The sequence below is a fragment of the Pseudophryne corroboree genome, chromosome 4 (genome assembly GCF_028390025.1).
Source record: "Pseudophryne corroboree isolate aPseCor3 chromosome 4, aPseCor3.hap2, whole genome shotgun sequence".
Taxonomy (NCBI): domain Eukaryota; kingdom Metazoa; phylum Chordata; class Amphibia; order Anura; family Myobatrachidae; genus Pseudophryne; species Pseudophryne corroboree.
This window is the reverse complement of record NC_086447.1, coordinates 92,289,645-92,310,639: the sequence shown is the minus strand read 5'-3', so window position 1 is coordinate 92,310,639 and position 20,995 is coordinate 92,289,645. Positions and strand designations below refer to the sequence as shown.

General features: G+C 41.8%; 4 non-coding genes across 4 annotated transcripts; all 4 read right to left on the bottom strand.

Annotated features, from left to right (window-relative positions):
* Window positions 1–11,327: 11,327 nt before the first annotated feature.
* On the bottom strand, window positions 11,328–11,413 carry TRNAR-UCU (transfer RNA arginine (anticodon UCU)). Its single transcript is given in 2 exon segments — window positions 11,328–11,363; window positions 11,377–11,413. It is a non-coding gene; the product is annotated as a tRNA-Arg (tRNA).
* A 772-nt stretch (window positions 11,414–12,185) lies between these two features.
* On the bottom strand, window positions 12,186–12,271 carry TRNAR-UCU (transfer RNA arginine (anticodon UCU)). The gene is given in 2 exon segments: window positions 12,186–12,221; window positions 12,235–12,271. It is a non-coding gene; the product is annotated as a tRNA-Arg (tRNA).
* A 795-nt stretch (window positions 12,272–13,066) lies between these two features.
* Window positions 13,067–13,152, bottom strand: TRNAR-UCU (transfer RNA arginine (anticodon UCU)). Its single transcript is given in 2 exon segments — window positions 13,067–13,102; window positions 13,116–13,152. It is a non-coding gene; the product is annotated as a tRNA-Arg (tRNA).
* A 771-nt stretch (window positions 13,153–13,923) lies between these two features.
* Window positions 13,924–14,009, bottom strand: TRNAR-UCU (transfer RNA arginine (anticodon UCU)). Its single transcript is given in 2 exon segments — window positions 13,924–13,959; window positions 13,973–14,009. It is a non-coding gene; the product is annotated as a tRNA-Arg (tRNA).
* Window positions 14,010–20,995: the final 6,986 nt, after the last annotated feature.

Here is a 20,995-nt window from a genome sequence, read left to right as displayed (position 1 = left end):
GATTTCAAGTGCAAGTCCTATATCAGGTTTAAGCAATTATTTAGCTAATCTTCTATATAATAGCCCAGATCTGTGACTTTGTGCTTCATTTGCTAACACTGGGCGGAGTCAAAACACTGGGCAGCGTTAGTCAAATGAGTCACAGATCTGGGCAAATCTATAGGAGACTTGGAGCAGGAGCAGATGGTATGGCCATGGCACAAGCAGGGGTGCATACCTCCCAACTTTCTTCAGGCAGGAGGGACACACGCACAGCAAAAAAGGGGCATGGCTAACGGGAAAGGGGGCGTGGCTTAGAGGGTGGACCCGCGATCGCGAGCCACGCCCCTGTTTTCTTCAGTGATAGGGCATGCCCAGCGCTCTGTGAGCTGCTGGCATGCCCCCAGCGGCGGATTATGAGTCCGGGGGGCCCAGGGCACTTGAGACAGGAACCCTATCTCATTGCTGTGCCTGCTGTGGGTTTGGAGGCGTGGCCTAATTGCGGCTCTCGCGGCCACGCCCCCTTATGCAAATTCCGGGATTTTCTTTTTTTATTGGGATTTTAGCCCCTCAGCTAGGGGTAAATCCAGAGGGGTGGTTGCTCCCCTCTACACACCCACACAGGCAGAAGAAAGCAGGGAGGCTGCTGCCTCCCTGCTACACCACAGACCTGCCTACACGCAGCAGCGTGTGCTGTCTATAGCACAATGCTGCTGCTGTTGCTGGCAGGACGGGGGAGCTTCAGAGCTGGGACAGAGCTACTCCAGCCGGGGTCCCCCTAAAACTGTGGGGCCTGGGGTACGTACCCCCTGGGCCCACCCTTAATCCGTACCCCCTGATGCCCCCTCTCCCTCTGTTTCCACTAAATAGACGCTGTGTGCATGACAAGCAGAACAGCGAGTACAGGAGCTTCCCAATTGCCCCCCCACACCGGGACACTGCGGCCCGCGGGTGGGACAGCGAGACAGACCCCCAAAAAATGGGACTGTCCTGCAAAAATTGGGACAGTTGAGAGGTATGGGGGTGTGTGAGGGGGTATGCTGTACAGACAAATGGGCACTGGCTCACTGTGTGCTTGACCCCCACATCAGCACGCTCAGCAAGGGCTCTCTGGCGCGGAGGAGCGTCACTTTCTGGCAAACTCCATGCTTCTTAGCTGCAGTTTTGTGGGGCACCTGCCGCTGTGCAGGTTCCGTACTGCCTCTGTTATCTCCAGCCCCAGCAACCCCACCGCTAGCTGCAGCGCTGCCGGCCGCAGTGAGGTGCGCCCAGCTCCTTCACACACTTTAGCCGGCGGGCAGCGCTGCAGAAGTCCGCGCTGCTTGCAGGCTCCGACCCCCTCCTCCCTCCAGCCGCAGCGTCTCCTGGGGGCTAACCAGTCACTCCCAGTCTCCCCTTACCACAGTGCCCGGCAGCCGCAAGGTCCGCACCACGTGCATACTATGACCCCCTCCAGCCACAGCGTCTCCTGGGGGCTAACCAGTCATTCCCAGTCTCCCCTTACCACAGTGCCCGGCAGCCGCAAGGTCCGCACCACGTGCATACTATGACCCCCTCCAGCCACAGCGTCTCCTGGGGGCTAACCAGTCATTCCCAGTCTCCCCTTACCACAGTGCCCGGCAGCCGCGCGAGGTCCGCGGTGTTTGACTGAGGAGTGGGGGGAGGGATGCGGACGGGCAGAGGAAGCAGGACTCCAGCCTGAGAGAGTCAGCCATGCCAAGTCTCCACCAGCAGCAGATCCCAACAGGTTGGAGTGGACCAGCAGCAGCCAGCAGCAGTGACTCCGGTAAGACACATCTGTCTGTCACCACTGTTTTGTCCCTAATACCAATCTCTCCAGTGCCCTGTATTCTGTCATGTCCCTGTCACCCCTGGCCTTGCCCTGTCACCCCTGGCCTTGCCCTGTCACCCTTATCCTGGCCCTTTCACCCTTATCCTGGCCCTTTCACCCTTATCCTGGCCCTGTCACCCCTATCCTGGCCCTGTCGCCCCTATCCTTGTCCTGCCGCCCCTGTCCTGGCCCCGTCAACCCTGTCCTGGCCCCGTCAACCCTGTCCTGACCCCGTCACCCCTGTCCTGGCCCCGTCACCCCTGTCCTGGCCCCGTCACCCCTGTCCTGGCCCCGTCACCCCTGTTCTGACCCTGTCACCCCTGTTCTGGCCCTGTTACTGCATACCCTCCAAATACTGCGGGTACTGGCAGGTACAGTACCCGCAGCACCTCCAGACCCCTCCCCAATGCACCACACCTCCGCACCTTCCCCTCCACCACATGCGACACACCACCCCTCCCCCACATGCTGTGCCTCTAGACCCCCTACACCACCAGCGGCTCCCCCACCCCTCCACTACCCACAGCAATTCCAGAGCCCCTACACCATCCACCCCCATATATGTCTCCCCCCACACCTGCCCCCCTCCACCGACAACATCTGCAGACACCCTCCTCCATTCGCGGTCCCCCCCTCACCAAACCCACGGCACCTCCGCACCTGCCCCTCCACCACCTGCAGTGCCTTGGGACCCCCTTCCCCGTCCGCCGCACCACCCGCACCTGCCTCTCCCCCTCCGTGGTGCCTCCGGACCCCCTACCCCACCCCCGGCACCCCCATCCCTTCCCATCCCACAGCACCTCCAGAACCCTTCACCCATCCGCAACATCCCTGCACCTGCCCCTCCCCCATGGCACCCCTGCCCCTCCCCCACCTGCAGTGCCTCCGGACCCCTCCCCATCTACAGCCCCCACTCTTCTGTCTCTCCCCCACCCGCAGCACCTCCCAACCCTTCCCCATCCGGGCCCCCCCTCCACCTGCAGCATCTACAGACACCCTCCCCCATCCGCAGTCCCCCCGCACCCGCTCATTCTGTACATCGTGCCCTGCAGGTGCTGTTCATGCCGTCGCAAGGGGCTGCGCCTCCTTCACCATCGCACGCCCTTTCATTGTGCAATATTTAACCACTAACAAAGGAATGCAGGTAATACTTCATATAATACAAATATTGAACCCCATATAGGCATGCAAGGGTTAAAGGGGCGTAGCCCCTTGTGACGGTGTGAAGAGCGCCCATAGGGCGCGATGAAGCACCTAGTTGTAAGTAAAGTTTAAATGTTTGCATTTGAAACTAAAGAACAACTCTGGTGGGACTCGAACCCACAACCTTTGAATAACTACAACCTACTAGAAGCCCAATGCACTGTCCATTGCACCACAGAGCCACTGATGTATCACATTTTTGTATCAACAGTACAATGTGTTGAATACTCTTATGTTTTAAATGACACAATCTGTGATGAAACTAATCTTTTTATTTTTCTATTTTTTAAGTAGGCTGTAAAGAGAGTATCGTAGAGTGAGAGTCAAATTTTTGTAATGATTTCAGAAATAGCTCCCACTTTGTGTGAGGTGCAAATCAATATAGGGACAATTGCACCATGTCTGATTGAGTGTTTGTTGCAAAGAAACTGAAGACAGAAACATTTTGGTAACATTTATTTAGGTTTTGTATTTTTACCAGTATAGATATTTACATTAATTTATATTATAATAATTACATGGCTATCGAGTGTCAGATATTTATAACATTTCTCCCAAATGCAACAGCTATGTCTGAGTCTTCCTCTTGCTGTTTTCAAGTGCAAGTCCTATATCAGGTTTTAGCAATTGTGTAGGTTATTTGTAATACCCATCTAAGGATTTTTTATGATTTTTGAGTGTACTGTAGATACACTTTAAGCTTTGTATTCCTACGTGAGCAGACTCAACATAATATTTTCATTGCTGGTTAAAAATAACCATCCACATTTTTATTACCAGTTATTGATTTAAAGTATCTAAAATTGATTTGTAACTGGTCTTACATTTAAATGATTTTTATGTCAACAGCCTATAATTACTTTGCATATATAGTATATAGGTCTCCCATATACAATGTCTATGTTATGTATCATTTTAAGTAAATTTTAAATGTTTGCATTTGAAGCTAAAGAATGACTCTGGTGGGACTCGAACCCACAACCTTTAAATAACTACAACCTACTAAAAGTCCAATGCGCTATCCATTGCGCCACAGAGCCACTGAAGCAGCAAGTGTTTGTATCGACAGTACAACTTGTAGAATACTTTCATGTTTTAAAAGCTACCATCTGTGATGAAACAAATCTATTATGTCTTTCTTTTTTTAGTAGGATGTATATACAGAGTATTGTAGAGTAAGAGCCAAAATTTTATACTGATTTCAGAAATAGCATCCTCATTGTGTGAGGTGCAAAAAAATGTGGGGACAATTGCACCCTGTGTGAAATAGTAACTGTTTATTGCAATACAAACTAAAGACCAAAATATTTTCTAAAATGTATTTAATGTTTAGAGTGCTTAACAGTGTAGATATTCATCTTATTTCATACTATAATGATAATGTTGCTAACCTGTGTCATATATTTCCAACATTCCTCTTGAAAGCAACATCCCTGTCTGAGTTTTCCGGCTGCTGATTTCGAGTGCAAGTCCTATATCATTTTTTTTTTTTAAATCTGTTTATTTTGATTTTCTTAGAATATAAGGCAAAACATGAACAAATCGTCAGCATTTGATGAAGTAAACAATTAGATCATGTAGGTGGGTACATCAAACTGTATCAGAAAGTAAACATTCGATCTCAACTGAGTATGGGAACAGAGGTAATATTCCAGTAACTACATCATACTCTACTATCCTGTAGTCATTAATGATATGAAAATCGTTAAATATGTTACTCCAAGAACAAGTCAAAAAGCAGGGGGTAACATTAATAAGAATAGTCCTCGAAGTTACAGGAGTATGGAGGTAGAAGAAGGCACCTATACCCACAGTTCAGGTACTCAATATTTGTACCATAGTAACTCACAAGAAGATATTCCCTGAAACTAAACATTAGAAACATCATTCGAAAATCTATTTTGGTATGAAGATAAGAAAAAAGTTCAGAAAGAGAAAGAAGAAGAAGAAGAAGAGGAGGGCAGGGAAGTACACTAGGGTAAATAGGGAAGGAGGGTAAAGATACTCTTAACAATAAAATCGAGGAAAGATAGTCGTGAATGTATCATTCTCCAGGCAGGGTGTGGAGGGGTTCAGCTTTAGGTCTTAACAGCATAAACGACACAGATGATCATGAGGTAGGCTCTTCTTACAGTTTCCTATGGAGGAACCATTCGGTATGTTCAAAGACCTTAAATATCTGGGCCTGTGTGGACTGATCCCGCGACTCTATATAGAGACCCCATTTCTTGTAGAAAGTTTTAACCCCCACCTCTATATTGACTTGAACCGATTTCCTGTCGTAATATAGTATCTGTAAAAGTTTACCATGAACTTCCACCAGTGTAGGGGAAGAGGATAATAACCAATGAGAGAGGATAATTTTTTTTGAGACCGTTACCAAAATAGTGAGAAATGGTATAATTCGCCGTTTCCCAGGTCCTAAAGTCCAGTCAGAAAAATTTGCACACAAGCAAGATAGGGGTGTTGCTGTTACACATATATTCAGGAGCTTATTAATGTAGGCCAGAAGTTTGTTCCAAAAAGTCTAATCAGACCACACTCCCAAAACATATGGTAGAAGGAAGCCATACGTATATGACATTTGGGGCATTCCCCAGTTTCCGTGGGGTGGAACCTAGCATGTTGACTCGGGGAAATATAGGTGCTCTGTAGAGTACGGAGGTGGACCTCCTGTAAGTAAGGTGAAGCCAGGGCTTTGAGGGTAGAGACATAATGATCACTGAGTTGGTGATGACTAGTCAGGCTAGGTATATCCTTACGCCATTGTGTAAGTAGTCTATCCCATCTACATTCTGTTGTGCTAGTTGTCAGAATAGAATATATTTGTCTAATGAATAGAATATATTTGTCTAATGCGTGTCGGGCCCGTTCTATGTGTATTAAGCGAGAGTAGTAGTGGGTTAGAAGATGGAGGGGCTTCATGTGGAGTAGCAAACATGTGATTGACTGAGCCTAAATAGTGTTGTGACTGGAGGTACATGAAAAAATGAGAATGGGGTAGGTCAAATTTCTCTTGGAGTGATGAGAAGGAATACATAGAGCCTCCCGGGTCGAATACTTTGGAAGAGTTTGAGAGTCCTTTCTCTTTCCAAAGCCGGTAATTTGAGTTAATGAGAGATGGGGGAAAAGCTGGATTACCCCATAGCAGAGTGCATATGGATTTCTCGGGATTACATTTAAATTTCTTGTGTAAAGAGCGCCAGTTATAATAGATATCACGAAAAAGGGGGTTGGTGAGGATGTGGTTCGGGATCAGTGAGGGTTCGGACAGGAGCAATGCCCCCGGGGAGTAAGGAGTGAATAGTGCCTCATCTAAAGCAGAGTCTGTAAAGAGTTCCCTGTCAAACAGCCAGTCAGCAGCACATCTAAATAAAGACGCCATTGAGTAGGACGCGTAGTCAGGAACACCAAATCCACCTGCGGACTTAGGGGCCATCAATTTATCCAAAGCGATGAATGCTTTTTTGCCTTTCCATAAGAACCTCGACATAACTTTCCGTAAATATTGAATGTCATGCTTAGTAAGGCGGACTGGGAGCATCTGCATGAGATAAAATATTTTTGGAAAAACTATACTCTGTAACACAGCTATTCTCCCTAACAGGGACAGGGGCAACAATTTCCAACCATCCAATAGTATGGTGATACGTGCCAGGACAGGAGTGAAATTTTCCTCATATAGTCTGGAAAGGTTCGCTGGGATTTGAATCCCTAGGTATGTAATCTTTGTGTGGGCAATTTTGAATGAAAGAGATGGGAGAAGTGTGGAAATGGTACGGGAGGAGGGGCCTAAGGGTAAAAGTTCTGACTTGGCCACATTAACCCTATACCCCGCCCTAACTCCGAATGCCTGTATCAATCCAAGGATCTCTGGGATAGAGGTCGACGGATCTGAAACAAATAATAGCATATCATCGGCAAAGAGGACAAGGCGGAGGTCAACATCTCCAATTTTAATTCCCTTAATTACACTCGATTGGCGTAAGGCTATCGCCAGGGGCTCCAGTGCTATTGCAAATAGTAAGGGGGATAAAGGGCAGCCCAGTCTGGTACCCCTCTGGATCTCAAAGGGAGAAGAGAGAACTCCATTACAGGATATCTGGGTTTGTGGAGCCGTGTTGAGAAGTTTTAAAAGATTTACAAAATCTGCAGGGTAGCCAAAGTGTAGGAGTGTGGAGAAAAGATGGTCCCAGTCCACCATATCAAACGCTTTTTCCGCGTCGAGTGAGAGAATAACTGGAAGAGAGGAAGGAGTAGTTGAAGAGGAAGCATAAATGGCAGATAGTACTCTCCGTACATTGATCTCCGAGTGTCTGCCCCAGATGAACCCAGTTTGATCTTTATGTATGATATGAGGGAGTAATAATTTAATCCGATTAGCTAAGATTTTAGTGAGTAGTTTGTAATCAAGATTTAACAGCGAAATTGGATGATATGATCCCGGTTGGGATAAGTCTCTACCAGGTTTGGGGAGGACTTTGAGGATGGCAGTGTTGAAATGTTTGGGGAGAGTGTCAGAAGACAAAATCGCATTAAGGACAGACACCAGGGTATCTCCTATTCGGGATAGAAGAATTTTATAAAAATCGGCACTAAAGCCATCAGGGCCCGGTGCCTTGTCCCTGCCAAACTGTCCAATGACACTCCGGACTTCCTCTAATGAAATAGGAGCTAGCAATGGTGATACCATGGAAGAATGAAGCTGGGGAACAGAAAGATTATCCTAAAAGTCTTTGGGCCATGGCGACTGGGTGGGAGGAGTGGAAAGGGAGGAGCCTGAGGAAGAGGAATATAAGTCCTTGTAAAATGATTTCATAACATCAGAGATCTCCTGATTATTAGTAGTTAAAGTGCCAGCGGGGGTATGCAAAGGATGAGTTACCATGGGAGGGCGGGAACCAGTGAGGAGTGTCGTCAACAATTTGCCCGTTTTATTGCCAAATTTGTAGAACCGATAGTTCACCAAGAATGAATATCTATTACCCATGGAAGACATGAATTCATCAAAGTGTGCTTTGGCTTCGATGTATATGAGGCGATTTTGAGGAGTCGGAAAAGATTTGTATTGCTGATAGGCTGCCGACAGGGGTCTCTGAAACTCTATATACTGAGAGGCATATTTCTTATTGGTGGCTGAGACATAGGATATGATGTCTCCCTGGAGGACCGATTTTGCAGTCATCCAGAATAAAATTGGATCTTCATCCAAGTGGGATGTATTGTTAGTTTTAAAGGCCTCCCAAGAGGATTCCAATCTTTGTTGAAATTTCAGGGAGTGTGCGAGATATGAGGGGAATCTCCACAGTCTAGGAGAAGGGGATACGTCTGGAAAATGAAGTGTTGCAGTAACTAGGGCATGATCCGATAAGGAAATTGCCTCAATTTGCGAATCTGATACATTCGGTAATAGAGAATGGGATAATAAAATAGATAGCGTGTGGTGGGCCGCTGAGAGGCACATGTATTCCTTCTCTGTGGGGTGTAAGGCTCTCCAGATATCTACCGTCTGTAGGCTGTCAGCTAATAGAGGGACCCCAAATTTGGGCAATGAAAGAGGTCTCGTCGGTGTATGGGATCGGTCTAAATAGGAGGAGGAGATAAGGTTCAAATCTCTGCAGAGTATTAAGGAGTCTGTGAGAAGGGGGGTCAATTTGGCGAGTAAGGATTGAAAGAAACTCTTGGAATAAACATTGGGTGCATAGACGTTACATAGCGTATAGACTCTACCAGTAATCTTAACCGACATTATCACATAACGACCCTCAGGATCAATAACAGTGGACAGGACTTCAGTGGGCATAGAACGTTTCACCAATATAACAACCCCTCTAGCCTTAGAATTGAAAGAGCTAATCCCCAAAACCCGCCAGTTCAGTGCATTCAATTTTGCAGTTTCCTCTGGAGTTAGGTGAGTTTCTTGGAGGAATGCCAGGTCTATTTGCTGTTTACCCAAATACAGGAGTATTTTCCGTCTCTTTGCTGGGGAATTAAAGCCCCCGACATTCCAAGATCCCACCATCAGATCAGGAATGGTTCAGAGGAAAAGGCAAAACAGAGGAATTGTATGCTGTCCGCATAAGAGGCATGAACATAATCACCTTCCTGAGAAAGGGGGGTGGGAAAGAGGGAGGAGGGAAGAGACAAAACAAGGGGAGAAAAGAAGAAATAGAAATAGAAAGCAGTAGTAAATAACAGGCCATAAAGGGGGGTGGGAAAGAGGGAGGAGGGAAGAGACAAAACAAGGGGAGAAAAGAAGAAATAGAAATAGAAAGCAGTAGTAAATAACAGGCCATACAATTGAAAATGTGATACTTCAATAAATAGCCGATACTTCTGTGACCAGTGACCTCCGGTCAACGAGCATGGGCGAACACCAGCGGTAGCGGTCCCGCACCCTGGCATTAAGTGGTGTGCACCAGCAGTAAAGGAGGAGCCCCTCGCCCACCGTGATGTACGTAAAGAAATCCCACCCAGAAACTCCTAGTAATTAAGCTATGTAACCAAATGCTCCAAAAAACAGTATGTTATAAGCGATATGCAGTGAGCAGCATGTAATAGAAGACCTGTGGCTAATGTAATGAATAAGGCGATATAACCATTAAAGTTCAGCATAATGGGGTATATCCCAGCCAACATAAAAATTAACCCAATATGCATCTGTAGAATAAGCACGTAAGTAGGAACATTTAAAAAAGAAATAGAAAAATCGGTCAAAACAGAATCCAAGAACAGGCAAAGCAATTGCGGAGTAGCGGCGGCTACACTAGTGTCCGTGCATAATTGTTGCCATAACAAAACGAACCAGGGCAGTCCATGTGAAATGAGTGACTAGACCGCAGGGGGATATTCAGTAGCACACGGTCAAGTTGTCGCTGAGGGGAGATCAGAAATGTCCGCGTTGTCTTCTCTGGATATATTACGGAGGTAGGACACAGCGTCAGCAGGCGACAGAAAATCTTTGTGGGAGGTACCCTCATAAATGCGCAAGCGAGCGGGGTAGAGCAGGCCAAACTTGCGGCCCTCTGAAACAAGTTGAGTGCAAATGAGGGAAAAAGCTTTGCGGGCCCGGGTCAGTTCCACCGAATAGTCCTGGAATATGAAAAGCTTGTTACCCTCCCATAGGATATCTCTCGTTTTGCGAGATGCGGACCAGAATCCTACTTTATGAAGGTAGTTTAGACATCGGAACAAAGTTACACGTGGGCGCGGTCTGTTGGGGGTGGGCACAGGACCCACACGGTGTACTCTCTCAATAACTAGATCACTGCATTCCCGTTCTATATTTAAAATTGCAGGAAGGGTAACACGGACAAATTGAGCCAGCGCCGTGCCTTTAAGTGATTCCGGCAATCCCACAAGTCTGATAATATTTCGTCTTGAGCGATTTTCCATATCATCTAATTTATTCCAAATCTGATAGTTCTCCGTAGTCAGAGATTTCACTGAGTGGTGCAGCCCTTCTATGTCATGTGTAGCAGCCTGCAATTGAGAATCAGTGTGTGAGACTCTCTGCTGTAAGTGCTGCAGCTGTGTTGTAATATCACTGACAGCCTGTGAAAGCAGGGGAGCCATAGTGGCTTTTATTGCTGCCACAACGTCCCCATATGTTACAGGGGCCTCTGGATCTCGGCATACCTGTGAGCCTGCATGGTCAGTCCCCTCCGCCGCAGCTTTCTTGGAGGCAGGAGTGGTGACTTCAGGTCCAGCGCCAGGCGCCATATTGCTGCCCGCGCGGCGCTTCTCCAGTCTCGTGGCTGCGCCAGCGGGGGGGGTTGTGGAGCCGCGGTTATTGGTTTCACGAAGCGATCCATAGTGATCGCGGGTCTCGCCGGAGGTAGTCTGGGCGGTGTGGAGGCTGTAGCAGCCTTGAAAAAATTAGTTACAGAGGGCGGTAGGACGGAGCTCCGGCGCTGAGAGACTCACTCCATGGGTCCCGGAAACGGAAGTCCCTATATCAGGTTTAAGCAATTAATTAGCTAATATGTGATAACCATGTAAGGATTACAGGTAAAAAGGATTTAATGTTTTTTGAGTGTAGATACCCTTCAAGGTCTGCATAGCTAGCTGAGCAGACTCAACATTGAATTTGGTTGCTGGTTAAATATAACAATAAGCATTTTTGATCAGCAGTTATTGATTTAAAGTATCAAAAATTGATTTGTAATTGGTGATCTTACATTTAAATGATTTTTATGTCACCAGCCTATCATTACTTTGTATATATATATAGTAAATAAGTCTCCTGTATACAATGTCTACGTTATGTATTATTGTAAGTAAACTTTAAATCTTTGCATTTGAAACTAAAGAACGACTCTGGTGGGACTCGAACCCACAACCTTTGAATAACTGCAACCTACTAGAAGTCCAATGCGCTATACATTGCGCCACAGAGCCACTGATGTATCTTATTTTTGTATCAACAGTACAATGTGTTGAATACTCTTATGTTTTAAATGACACAATCTGTGATGAAACTAATCTTTTTATTTTCTATTTTTTAAGTATGCTGTAAAGAGTATCGTAGAGTGAGAGTAAAATTTTTGTAATGATTTCAGAAATAGCTCCCACTTTGTGTGAGGTGCAAATCAATATGGGGACAATGGCACCATGTCTGATTGAGTGTTTGTTGCAAAGAAACTGAAGACAGAAACATTTTGGTAACATTTATGTAGGTTTTGTATTTTTACCAGTATAGATATTTATATTAATTTATATTATAATAATTACATGGCTATCGAGTGTCAGATATTTATAACATTTCTCCCAAATGCAACAGCTATGTCTGAGTCTTCCTCTTGCTGTTTTCAAGTGCAAGTCCTATATCAGGTTTTAGCAATTGTGTAGGTTATTTGTAATACCCATCTAAGGATTTTTTAGGATTTTTGAGTGTACTGTAGATACACTTTAAGCTTTGTATTCCTACGTGAGCAGACTCAACATAATATTTTCATTGCTGGTTAAAAATAACCATCCACATTTTTATTACCAGTTATTGATTTAAAGTATCTAAAATTGATTTGTAACTGGTCTTACATTTAAATGATTTTTATGTCAACAGCCTATAATTACTTTGTATATATAGTATATAGGTCTCCCATATACAATGTCTATGTTATGTACCATTTTTTTAAGTAAATTTTAAATGTTTGCATTTGAAGCTAAAGAATGACTCTGGTGGGACTCGAACCCACAACCTTTGAATAACCACATCCTACTAGAAGTCCAATGCGCTATCCATTGCGCCACAGAGCCACTGAAGCAGCAAGCGTTTGTATCGACAGTACAACTTGTAGAATACTTTCATGTTTTAAAAGCTACAATCTGTGATGAAACAAATCTATTATGTCTTTCTTTTTTTTAGTAGGATGTATATACAGAGTATTGTAGAGTAAGAGCCAAAATTTTATACTGATTTCAGAAATAGCATCCTCATTGTGTGAGGTGCAAAAAAATGTGGGGACAATTGCACCCTGTGTGAAATAGTAACTGTTTATTGCAATACAAACTAAAGACCAAAATATTTTCTAAAATGTATTTAATGTTTAGAGTGCTTAACAGTGTAGATATTCATCTTATTTCATACTATAATCATAATATTGCTAACCTGTGTCAGATATTTCCAACATTCCTCTTGAATGCAACATCCCTGTCTGAGTTTTCCGGCTGCTGATTTCGAGTGCAAGTCCTATATCAGGTTTAAGCAATTATTTGGCTAATATGTGATAACCATGTAAGGATTACAGGTAAAAAGGATTTAATGTTTTTTGAGTGTAGATACCCTTCAAGGTCTGCATAGCTAGCTGAGCAGACTCAACATTGAATTTGGTTGCTGGTTAAATAAAACTATAAGCATTTTTGATCAGCAGTTATTGATTTAAAGTATCGAAAATTGATTTGTAATTGGTGATCTTACATTGAAAAGATTTTTATGTCACCAGCCTATCATTACTTTGTATATCTATATAGTAAATAAGTCTCCTGTATACAATGTCTACGTTATGTATTATTGTAAGTAAACTTTAAATCTTTGCATTTGAAACTAAAGAATGACTCTGGTGGGACTCGAACCCACAACCTTTGAATAACTACAACCTACTAGAAGTCCAATGCGCTATCCATTGCGCCACAGAGCCACTGATCTATCATATTTTTGTATCAACAATACAATGTGTTGAATACTCTTATGTTTTAAATGACACAATCTGTGATGAAACTAATCTTTTTATTTTTCTATTTTTTAAGTATGCTGTAAAGAGAGTATCGTAGAGTGAGAGTAAAATTTTTGTAATGATTTCAGAAATAGCTCCCACTTTGTGTGAGGTGCAAATCAATATGGGGACAATTGCACCATGTCTGATTGAGTGTTTGTTGCAAGAAACTGAAGACAGAAACATTTTGGTAACATTTATATAGGTTTTGTATTTTTACCAGTATATATATTTATATTAATTTATATTATAATAATTACATGGCTATCGAGTGTCAGATATTTATAACATTTCTCCCAAATGCAACAGCTATGTCTGAGTCTTCCTCTTGCTGTTTTCAAGTGCAAGTCCTATATCAGGTTTTAGCAATTGTGTAGGTTATTTGTAATACCCATCTAAGGATTTTTTATGATTTTTGAGTGTACTGTAGATACACTTTTAGCTCTGTATTCCTACGTGAGCAGACTCAACATAATATTTTCATTGCTGGTTAAAAATAACCATCCACATTTTTATTACCAGTTATTGATTTAAAGTATCTAAAATTGATTTGTAACTGGTCTTACATTTAAATGATTTTTATGTCAACAGCCTATAATTACTTTGTACATATAGTATATAGGTCTCCCATATACAATGTCTATGTTATGTATCATTTTAAGTAAATTTTAAATGTTTGCATTTGAAGCTAAAGAATGACTCTGGTGGGACTCGAACCCACAACCTTTGAATAACTACAACCTACTAGAAGTCCAATGTGCTATCCACTGCGCCACAGAGCCACTGAAGCAGCAAGCGTTTGTATCAACAGTACAACTTGTAGAATACTTTCATGTTTTGATGAAACAAATCTATTATGTCTTTCTTTTTTTAGTAGGATGTATATACAGAGTATTGTAGAGTAAGAGCCAAAATTTTATACTGATTTCAGAAATAGCATCCTCATTGTGTGAGGTGCAAAAAAATGTGGGGACAATTGCACCCTGTGTGAAATAGTAACTGTTTATTGCAATACAAACTAAAGACCAAAATATTTTCTAAAATGTATTTAATGTTTAGAGTGCTTAACAGTGTAGATATTCATCTTATTTCATACTTTAATGTTAATGTTGCTAACCTGTGTCAGATATTTCCAACATTCCTCTTGAATGCAACATCCCTGTCTGAGTTTTCCGGCTGCTGATTTCGAGTGCAAGTCCTATATCAGGTTTAAGCAATTATTTAGCTAATATGTGATAACCATGTAAGGATTACAGGTAAAAAGGATTTAATGTTTTTTGAGTGTAGATACCCTTCAAGGTCTGCATAGCTAGCTGAGCAGACTCAACATTGAATTTGGTTGCTGGTTAAATATAACTATAAGCATTTTTGATCAGCAGTTATTGATTTAAAGTATCGGAAATTGATTTGTAATTGGTGATCTTACATTGAAAAGATTTTTATGTCACCAGCCTATCATTACTTTGTATATATATATATATATATATATATATATATATAGTAAATAAGTCTCCTGTATACAATGTCTACGTTATGTATTATTGTAAGTAAAGTTTAAATGTTTGCATTTGAAACTAAAGAACAACTCTGGTGGGACTCGAACACAAGACCTTTGAATAACTACAACCTACTAGAAGACCAATGTGCTGTCCATTGCACCACAGAGCCACTGATGTACCACATTTTTGTGTCAACAGTACAATGTGTTGAATACTCTTATGTTTTAAATGACACAATCTGTGATGAAACTAATCTTTTTATTTTTCTATTTTTTAAGTATGCTGTAAAGAGAGTATCGTAGAGTGAGAGTAAAATTTTTGTAATGATTTCAGAAATAGCTCCCACTTTGTGTGAGTTGCAAATCAATATGGGGACAATTGCACCATGTCTGATTGAGTGTTTGTTGCAAAGAAACTGAAGACAGAAACATTTTGGCAACATTTATATAGGTGTTGTATTTTTACCAGTATAGATATTTATATTAATTTATATTATAATAATTACATGGCTATCGAGTGTCAGATATTTATAACATTTCTCCCAAATGCAACAGCTATGTCTGAGTCTTCCTCTTGCTGTTTTCAAGTGCAAGTCCTATATCAGGTTTTAGCAATTGTGTAGGTTATTTGTAATACCCATCTAAGGATTTTTTATGATTTTTGAGTGTACTGTAGATACACTTTTAGCTCTGTATTCCTACGTGAGCAGACTCAACATAATATTTTCATTGCTGGTTAAAAATAACCATCCACATTTTTATTACCAGTTATTGATTTAAAGTATCTAAAATTGATTTGTAACTGGTCTTACATTTAAATGATTTTTATGTCAACAGCCTATAATTACTTTGTATATATAGTATATAGGTCTCCCATATACAATGTCTATGTTATGTATCATTTTAAGTAAATTTTAAATGTTTGCATTTGAAGCTAAAGAATGACTCTGGTGGGACTCGACCTCACAACCTTTGAATAACTAAAACCTACTAGAAGTCCAATGCGCTATCCATTGCGCCACAGAGCAACTGAAGCAGCAAGCGTTTGTATCGACAGTACAACTTGTAGAATACTTTCATGTTTTAAAAGCTACAATCTGTGATGAAACAAACTATTATGTCTTTCTTTTTTTAGTAGGATGTATATACAGAGTATTGTAGAGTAATAGCCAAAATTTTATACTGACTTCAGAAATAGCATCCTCATTGTGTGAGGTGCAAAAAAATGTGGGGACAATTGCACCCTGTGTGAAATAGTAACTGTTTATTGCAATACAAACTAAAGACCAAAATATTTTCTAAAATGTATTTAATGTTTAGAGTGCTTAACAGTGTAGATATTCATCTTATTTCATACTATAATCATAATATTGCTAACCTGTGTCAGATATTTCCAACATTCCTCTTGAATGCAACATCCCTGTCTGAGTTTTCCGGCTGCTGATTTCGAGTGCAAGTCCTATATCAGGTTTAAGCAATTATTTAGCTAATATGTGATAACCATGTAAGGATTACAGGTAAAAAGGATTTAATGTTTTTTGAGTGTAGATACCCTTCAAGGTCTGCATAGCTAGCTGAGCAGACTCAACATTGAATTTGGTTGCTGGTTAAATATAACAATAAGCATTTTTGATCAGCAGTTATTGATTTAAAGTATCGAAAATTGATTTGTAATTGGTGATCTTACATTGAAAAGATTTTTATGTCACCAGCCTATCATTACTTTGTATATATATATATATATATATATATATATATAGTAAATAAGTCTCCTGTATACAATGTCTACGTTATGTATTATTGTAAGTAAAGTTTAAATGTTTGCATTTGAAACTAAAGAACAACTCTGGTGGGACTCGAACACAAGACCTTTGAATAACTACAACCTACTAGAAGACCAATGTGCTGTCCATTGCACCACAGAGCCACTGATGTACCACATTTTTGTATCAACAGTACAATGTGTTGAATACTCTTATGTTTTAAATGACACAATCTGTGATGAAACTAATCTTTTTATTTTTCTATTTTTTAAGTATGCTGTAAAGAGAGTATCGTAGAGTGAGAGTAAAATTTTTGTAATGATTTCAGAAATAGCTCCCACTTTGTGTGAGGTGCAAATCAATATGGGGACAATTGCACCTTGTCTGATTGAGTGTTTGTTGCTAAGAAACTGAAGACAGAAACATTTTGGTAACATTTATATAGGTTTTGTATTTTTACCAGTATAGATATTTCTATTAATTTATATTATAATAATTACATGGCTATCGAGTGTCAGATATTTATAACATTTCTACCAAATGCAACAGCTATGTCTGAGTCTTCCTCTTGCTGTTTTCAAGTGCAAGTCCTATATCAGGTTTTAGCAATTGTGTAGGTTATTTGTAATACCCATCTAAGGATTTTTTATGATTTTTGAGTGTACTGTAGATACACTTTTAGCTCTGTATTCCTACGTGAGCAGACTCAACATAATATTTTCATTGCTGGTTAAAAATAACCATCCACATTTTTATTACCAGTTATTGATTTAAAGTATCTAAAATTGATTTGTAACTGGTCTTACATTTAAATGATTTTTATGTCAACAGCCTATAATTACTTTGTATATATAGTATATAGGTCTCCCATATACAATGTCTATGTTATGTATCATTTTAAGTAAATTTTAAATGTTTGCATTTGAAGCTAAAGAATGACTCTGGTGGGACTCGACCTCACAACCTTTGAATAACTAAAACCTACTAGAAGTCCAATGCGCTATCCATTGCGCCACAGAGCAACTGAAGCAGCAAGCGTTTGTATCGACAGTACAACTTGTAGAATACTTTCATGTTTTAAAAGCTACAATCTGTGATGAAACAAACTATTATGTCTTTCTTTTTTTAGTAGGATGTATATACAGAGTATTGTAGAGTAATAGCCAAAATTTTATACTGATTTCAGAAATAGCATCCTCATTGTGTGAGGTGCAAAAAAATGTGGGGACAATTGCACCCTGTGTGAAATAGTAACTGTTTTTTTTCCCCAAATATGTTTATTAAATACCTCCAAAACATGGTACAGAAATAAGGAAAAAAAAAAAAACCGCATACATATCAGACATATCGACATCAAAGTAAGCAGATAAGAAAGGTACACAGCATATATGAGTAGGTGGAGGAAATTTTCCAATTTTCCAAAACAATCAACAAGAACAAATTGTAAACCACCAGAAGAGCGGCGGTCAGGCTATAATATATTGAGAATGGGACTAAATATGACTGACTAAAAACTGACACTCAATTCCGGCAGTTCAAATTAAAAAAAAAAAGAAAAAAAAGAAGAGGTAAAAAAGAACATCACAAAAACTTTAGAACAAAAATAAGCAAAAACACCTACCAAGAGCCACAGGCCACCGATCCGTCCATAGAAGTGTCCATCCAATCCGCCAGGGAAGAAACAGCAGAAATAAGAAGAGAGGGGAAAGAAAAGAGGAAGTGTGTGGAGAGGGAAGTACGGATGAAGAAGAGGGAGAGGGGAAGATAGGAAGCTCAGTCAGTTAGAGAAACTTGGCTATCAAGTTGTCGGAGAGAGTACCAAAAGTTAGATTGGAAACATTTATGTATTGCTAGTTTAGTGTGGGGAGGGAGGGTACAAATGTATTTATCCCAGCACTTAAAGAGTGCAGGAGTCAGGGTTTCCTTGTGAATAGAGGCTTCCAGCCAGTCCATATTAAATAAGAAGAGTAACCTAGAATTAGCCATAGGGAGAGTAGGAGAGGTAGGATGGATCCACTGTTGCAATATAGCTTTTTTCCCCACTGCTGAAAGTAACACTATCAATTTTTTATCAGTGCGTGGAATTCCAGGTTGGTCCGACAGATGACCAAAGAGGGCCCAGGGAGCAGTACATTGAAAGGGGATGCCTAGCGTTGAGGTGCCATAATGGTGTAAGGTATGCCAGAATTTTTGAATGACAGGGCAGGCCCAGAGACAATGGAAAAGGTCAGCTTCTACCGTTGAGCATTTATTACATCCGGCCCTATCTGATATACCCATTAGAAAACCTTGTTTAGGCGAAATATATGCCCTGTGTAGCAGTTTATAGGCCATTTCCTGATATATACTAGCCGGTATTAGTTTAAGGGTCATAAAAAAGGTATCTAATAGGGTGTCTACTGTGAATGTAGGAACTTGGGAGATCCATTTAGCCAGATCAGGAAAATCAGTGTGGGGGTCCAGTTCAGTGCGGATGCGCGCATAGATAGAAGATATGGAGTATGTGTTGGAGCGTAAAAGGGAGTCTAAGGGGTTAACAAAGTCTTTTCCCGTGAGGTGAGGGAGAACGGATGTAAGATAATGTATAGCCTGGGAGTAGTAAAATCCATGCAGGGGTGAAATTGCATATTTCTCAATAGCCTCCTGGAATGGCAAAGGAGTGTGAGTAGGTGTCATCAGATTACGTAGAGTCTTTAAACCAGAGGAGCACCAAGCACCAAAAGGCAAAGAGGCAGTACCATTTTGGAACTCCAGGTTTCCAAGCAAAGGTAGAGAGACTGAGTAATAATATTTGAGACCAAGAGCTTTCCTAGCCATTTTCCACGCCTTAATAGTGGAAGACAATAGTGGGTTATCAAATTGGGGAGATTTTATTTGAGAGGGCCGGGCATGTAGAAGGTAAGCAAGAGAGAGAGGAGCACAAAGCTGAGATTCTAACTTGGTATCTGTGAATACATCGTTGCCACTGAGCCAATCCATAGCGAAACGTAGTAAGCACGCTAGATTGTATTGTTTAATGTTTGGTAGGTTTACACCCCCTTGGCGCACCGATTGCGACATTTTTTTTAGACTTATCCTGGGGCGCTTACGGTTCCATATAAACTTGGAAAGCAAGGTATTAAGTAAAGAAAAGTCGGAGTTAGTGAGAAGAATGGGAGTAATTTGGAGAATATACAGGAGTTTCGGGAAGCTTGCCATTTTAAACAGGTTGCATCTCCCTAACATATTAAGGGGAAGGTTTTGCCATAGGCTAAGTTCAGTCCGTATTTTATGTATGATCGGGGTTATATTACGTGCATAGAGGGTGGAGAGATGTTGTGGTAGAGCCACTCCTAAAAAGGTGATATGTGAGGGGGCCCATCTAAACGGGAAGGGTCTAATCCAACCCAGTCTCGCCTGGCCAAATATGGCCAGGGCTTCAGACTTGGCAAAGTTAATGGAGAAGCCAGCAAAAGACGAAAATCTGTGAATTGCCTCTACCAATACAGGAAGGGAGCATTTAGGGTCAGAGGTACATATAAGTAGGTCATCTGCGAAGGCTATAACTTTGAGTTCGCGATCCCCAACAACAATGCCTCTAAACCCAGGTAGCAGTTGGATATAACGAATAAAAGGTTCCAAGGCCAAATTAAAAAGCAAAGGGGAGAGAGGGCATCCTTGTCTGGTGCCTCTCTCAAGAAAAAAGGAAGAGGAGGCCACATTATTAACTACCACCTGGGCCATCGGAGCAGTGCAGAGGGTCCGCATTAGACTACAGAAATTAGTGCCAAATTGCTGATGGGAGAGCACTCTAAAAAGGTGTGGCCAAGCGATTTTATCGAAGGCCTTTTCGGCGTCTAGATTAATAAGAATATTGTCTTCCAAATTATGAAGGCGGGTATGGGAAATAGCAGCTATCGCCGATCTAATACCTTGTACAGATTGTCTGCCTTTAATAAAGCCTAACTGGGCCGGGGAAATGAGATGAGGCAGACAAGACTGTAGACGGTTGGCCATTAGTTTGGTAAGCAATTTGAAGTCTTGGTTAAGAAGTGAGATAGGGCGATAGGAACCCATGAGGGAGGGATCTTTACCCGGCTTGGGTATTACGATTATCCGTGCCTCATTGAAGTATAAGGGTATAGTTCCGGAGGTAAGGATATGATTATATAATTTGGCTAGAGTGGGTGTGAGTTCAGCATTAAGTAATTTATAGTATTCAGCCCCAAAGCCATCAGGGCCTGGGCTCTTGCCGTTTGGTAAAGATTTGATAGTTGTGAGTATCTCTTCCTCAGTTATAGACATCTCGAGAAGGTCCCTGTCATCTCGAGAGAGGACAGGAAGCTGAGCGTCATGCAAAAAGGATTCACCTGTCTCCACGTTATCTGGCTCTGCTGTATATAGGGATTTGTAAAACTGCATAAATTCGGCGCAAATGGCTGTCGGATCTGATATAATAGTGTCTGAAGATTTAACCACCTCAACCCATGTGCGAGTGCGGGGTCCCCGAGCGAGGTTCGCCAAGAGT